The 5748-nt window shown below is 38.9% G+C and overlaps 1 non-coding gene across 1 annotated transcript; it reads right to left on the bottom strand.

Annotated features, from left to right (window-relative positions):
• Positions 1-2246: 2246 nt before the first annotated feature.
• LOC114823464 (small nucleolar RNA R71) lies at positions 2247-2351 on the bottom strand. The gene has a single exon (XR_003771533.1). It is a non-coding gene; the product is annotated as a small nucleolar RNA R71 (small nucleolar RNA).
• Positions 2352-5748: the final 3397 nt, after the last annotated feature.

Below are 5748 nucleotides of genomic sequence, written 5' to 3'. Positions count from 1 at the left end.
TTGGTGTAAAATTCGAAGAAAATGGACCAAAAACGAGTGAAATTAGTGGTTTTGAAAATTTACCCAGTTTCCGGCGCCGGCGACGGTCCCCGGAGCTGAAGGTTGAAGGTGACGGAATATTCCGTCAAGTTTGACGGAATATTCTGACGCCGTTAGTCAGTTTTAACGGAAACCGTTAGTTTTTAACGGAATATACTAGGATTTGACGGAATATTCCCTAACGCCGTTCACTGTAGCCGTCAGTGTGCATGTCACGTGGCCGCGCGTGGGGGGCGCGTAGGTCCGTGCCACGTCAGGCACGTGGGGGCGCGTGAGACCTCGAAAAATTATTTTAAAAATATGGGGATGATCCTGAGGTTGTGTAGGTCACGGTGGTATATTCATATACCCAATTTGAGCAAAATATGAGGAGTTATTAACTAAGATTTGGGTTAGGCGTTAAATAACATCAAAATGGTTACTTTTGTATAGGTGAGGTTTATGCGGGCATCAGGCATGGCCAAGGGATGCTCAGGGACTTACGAGACGTCGATGTAATCTGTGAGTGGACAGTTTTGTTTTCCGTATATATATATACTTGACGTTTTCCCAGAAATTGAATTAGAATGAAATTATGTTTTAAACGAAAGGTATATAGAATTATATGAAAACGTGAATTGAAAGGTCATGCATAGAAGTATATGAAATATATATGGAAATGTAAATCGAATTGCCATGCATGAAATGATATGAAAAGCATGAATTGAGATATGATGCATATGTATGAATTGGTGCGGCGGACGCACAGGTGAGTATCAGGTGAGTATTTAATTACTGTTATGATGATGATGATATATATTGAGCTCAAATCCTGCACCATGGTTTAGTGCTTATAGTATTCACCGCATCGCACGCTCGCCTTGGATCCAAGTAGATGCTGGTCGCACAGTCCACGCGGAGTGGGTGCGACGGGCCAGTCGAAGAGTGTTAGTGAGATTTCGACTGGTGGGTGACCTTAGATTATGTGCACAGATGATTGATGAGAGAAGCACTAGAGCGTAACTTGTGTGCAGAAGGCCGGATAGGTCACAGAGGTGACTCCGGCAGAGTGATAGTGATAGATTTCGAGCTCTAGATTCAACCGTACAGGACTATTAGAGGGCCTCCGATTGATTACTTTCTTGCACCTGATATGATTATTGTTGATGCATCCATACTTAACTGTTGAATTAGACATGGCATGGCATGATTGATAAAGAAAAATGTTGAGAATATATATGTATATTTATATTTTACATTTCTGGGAAAGTATACAGGTTTTACGGAGAGGGGTTACAACGTTTTGAGAAATGTTTGGATTTGGAAAAGAATTGTTTTACTCACCCACTCAATTTTGGTTTTGCGCCCCTCCAGGTTCAGGAATCACAAAGGTGTGGTGACTACGAGGAATTCGACGGTGTTCTGACAGATTAGACAAAATTAGGACTCACCTTCGGGTGTATCAACTTATAAATTGTATAATTAAAGCTTCCGTACTGTGCAAATGGTTACGTCACTCTCACGTGACGGCCAGCATGCCCTCCTTTGGGACGGGGTGTGTCATAGTTATTGTTGTATATACACATATAAAAAAAATTAAAAAATTTTAATTTTTGTTTTTATTTTATTTTTACAGATTACTGTAGTACAACAGTACAGATTACAACAATCTGTGTATGGTCAGCACCCGTTCAACAGTGCAGAAAATTGTTTCTTTGTGATCCAGAACTTGAGCAAACATTAAGGAGAAGACGCAGGGAGCAAAATTTGCAGTGGGTTCCTTCACTGCAGGGACTTTTCTGCAATCTTTAATTTTTGGGGACCTGCACAATAAAGAGACAATGGCTTTTGTTATTCCAAAGGCGGGTCAGCCCTTGGGTGATTCTTTAACAGCTCATGCCACTAACATACCAAGTTGCATTACTTATCCGGATTTGGAGGAAGGGTCTATATTTGAAATAAAGCAGCACATGTTGAATATTCTTCCTACATTTCATGGGTTCTCAGTCGACAATCCTAATATGCACATTGCAAAATTTTTAGTGGGATGTAAGAATATTTTGGTGAGAGGATTTTCAGCCGAATCTATTAAGCTTCATTTATTTCTATACACTCTGAAAGATCAAGCACGGAGGTGGCACCTCACACTTCCATCTGGAAGCAATAGTACTTAGGTTCAACTCAGTGAAATTTTTTTAAGCAAGTATTATCCAGCTTCAAAGACTCTTGACATGAGAACTCAGATTTTATCTTTTGCACAAAATCCAAATGAAGAGTTTCATGAGGCGTGGGAGCAGTTCAAAGTGTTGATTAGAAAATGTCCACATTCCGGTATTAACAGTACTAATCAGATGCATATATTTTTCAGAGGGTTAAATATGAGTACAAAAACTATTGTCAATGGTTCATGCGGTGTTTCATACAAAGATAAAAATGCATAAGAAGCTTGCTTGTTATTTGAAAAAATGGCAGTAGATACACAACAGTAGGCAGTTGAGCAGCTGCAATCTAGGTCTGTTTTTTAGATGTCTAATGGCTCTCCTTATGTTATAGAACAAATTGAAAAAATGGATAAAAGGCATGATGCAAAATTTGACATGTTATTACAAAGAATTCCAAGTTCACAGATTGTTGTACCGCATCCATTACAAGTTGTTTGCAACATTTGCAGCATGACAACTCATGATTTTATGAGTTGTCCACATAAAGATGCTTTTTCGGAGTTTACAGTAGAGCAGGTTAATGCATTTAATAATTTTCAGCGTCCCCAATATGACCCGTATTCAAATTTCTATAACCCGGGTTGGAGAGATCATCCTAATTTAAAGTGGGACAAAGAACAGCATCCCAGGTCACAATTTCAACAGCAGGTACAACAACCTATAGCACCTAAGGCTGCTTGGAAGGTTGCAATCCAAAAATTAGCAAATACTACTAGTCAAGAAATCCAAAAGATACAGGCAGCAATGAAAAACATGGAAAAACAAATTGGGCAGATTGCGTTGCAGGTTTCAGAAAGACCGCCAGGCTTATTTCCTAGTCAAACAGTACTTAATCCAAGACGACGAGAAGAATGCAATGCTGTATGGACTTTACGATCTGTCAAAAGTTATGACAACATACATGAAAATTGCACTGGAAATTTACGGGCGGCACCACAACCACAAATAGATTTGGGAAATTTTGCAAAATCTAATATTTTTACATATTCTGGGCAGCCACAAGACAGACCCGAAAATACTGCAGAAGCTGCCATAAAAATTGCATAACGTGTTTGTAACATCCCCCATCGCCCAGGGGAGTGGATCCAGTAAGCCTTATATGTATATTCCCATCTTTACCTAGCATGAGGCCTTTTGTGAGCTCCTTGGCTTCGGGTTCCATCGGAACTCTGAAGTTAAGCGAGTTCACGTGAGAGCAATCCCATGATGGGTGACCCACTGGGAAGTTCTCAATTGAGTTCCCAGAAACAAAACCGTGAGGGCGTGGTCGGGGCCCAAAACAGATAATATCGTGCTACGGCGAAGTCGAGCCCAGAATGTGGTGAGAGCCTGGGCCAGGATGTGGTAGTGTTTATATGCCTCCAATGCCTTTTCCCGAAAGGTTGAAACCCAAAGCTAAAGATCAACAGTTGGCAAATTTAATGAAAACTTTAGCTAAAGTTCAAATTAATCTTCCATTAATTGATGCAATCAAGAACATTACATCTTATGCCAAGTTTTTTAAGGACGTTTGCACAAAGAAAAAGAAGTTTGTGGATTCTAAAAAAATGATTCTAACGGAATAGTGCAGTGCTGTCTTCTTGCAACAATTGCCACCAAAGAAGAAAGATCCAGGGAGTTTTACTATCTCTTGCACCATTGGAAATTGGGATTTCAGTACTGCTTTAATTGATTTAGGTGCTAGTGTAAACTTAATGCCTTATTCTATTTTTAAACGTTTAGGTGAAGGTGAGCTAAAACCAACCTCCAACATTATTCAATTAGCTAACCGTTCAATTACCTACCCTAGAAGAGTCCTTGAAGATGTTATTGTGAAGGTTGACAATTTATATTTACTAGCTGATTTTATGGTGTTGGACACGGATGAGGATTTGACAATACCCATCATTTTGGGCCGCCCATTTCTAGCAATAGCCCATACTCTTATTGATGTTGAAGCCGGAACTCTAACATTCCGGGTTGAAGATCAAATGGTTGTTTTTAGGTTGTTTGAAGCCACCATGCATCCAGGTGATGAGCAAGAATGCATGCGTGTTAATGCATTAGATGGTTTACCTAGGGCCAAATTTATAAGCAGATCATCAACTAACCATATGTCCATAAAGCCTTCGAATTTGACTCGTGATTGCATAAGTCCTAAACCACAGCAACAAATGGTGCTACATAATGACCAACTGATTAACATTAAGAAAAAACATGAAAATTTGCCAAGCAGCCCAAATTTTAAGAAAATACAGCCTGATAGGAAGGTGTGGTTTTTAAATTCCAGTTTCAAGTTAATTCCAGGGAGACAAGAATCTCGGTGGAAATGACTTTATATGCTTAAGCAAGTTTTTCAAAACAGTAACATGGACATTGAACCAGAGGGCAGGGGTTGTGTGCTCAAGGTCAAGAAGTATCTACTAAAGTCATTCCTAAGGAAGTTTAGTGCACGTGAGTCTTTGACTCTGAAGGAACCAGTGATCTAGCCACCGAACCTCTGCCACGTCTAGCTACAAACTTAAAATAAAGCACTTATTGGGAGGCAACCCAATTTTTCTAAACTCTTTCCTTATTTTACTTTTCGTTTGATTTTTCATTTTTCTATTAGTTTAAATTTCTATAAGCAAATACATACAAAACAAAACAAAACAAAACAAAAACAAAAAAAAAAGTGAAAAATCCAAAGATGTGTTCTTTTCTTAATTTACGCAGTTGATTTTAGCTCTGTTTTTAATTATCCCATATTGGTTAATTGTAGGTTGCAGGAAGGAAAACAAAGGTAGAACATCTTATACTGGAATCATGTACCCAACAACAAGTCTACATTAACATCCACCACATCTATCCTATGCTGAAATTTAAAGTAATTAACATGATGTCATTCACAGATGCAAGTTTGGGAGTGATTCTTGCAAATACAGTTTCATGGCATAAATTTAGAGAAGTTATTTTCTACAACTTAGTTTTACGATGCATGGATGCACAGCACAGTTAAATCACATGTCCATACACCACAACTTTTATTACCTAATCTACAACAATTACACTTGCAGGAATTCAAATTTTACCTCCCATATGCATCGATCAGGCTTCTTTGACGCTTTTATTGTTCTTGTTCACTGTAGCGGGTGTATTCCTTTTCTTTCCCTTGGATTTATTATGTATCTGCCTATCCTGCACAAAGAACACTAAAATGAAACCATGTAGGGACATAAAACACAACCCAGGATTAGTTTTACCTTTGGATGGGAGGCGGATTTGTGATGTCCGAGTTGTCATGTCTTTTTCCTTTGCCCTTAGGCTAGCTTGCCATCCTACACAACTCACAATAGAAAGCCTGCTGACATTATAACTTTTATTATCTAGGGATGAGTTAATACCTTCATAATCGACAGATCAAGACTTTCAAGATGTGTCATGCCTTTTATCCAGTGGATCTCCGGTTTGAGCATTCCTTCTCTCGGATTTGTCATGGATCCGACTGTTCTACACAAATACCACACCAGTATAACTACATCTAGATGTA

Source organism: Malus domestica, chromosome 10 (genome assembly GCF_042453785.1).
Source record: "Malus domestica chromosome 10, GDT2T_hap1".
NCBI classification, from domain to species: Eukaryota; Viridiplantae; Streptophyta; class Magnoliopsida; order Rosales; family Rosaceae; genus Malus; species Malus domestica.
The sequence above is the reverse complement of the archived record's forward strand: the minus strand, read 5'-3'. Positions and strand labels throughout refer to the sequence as shown.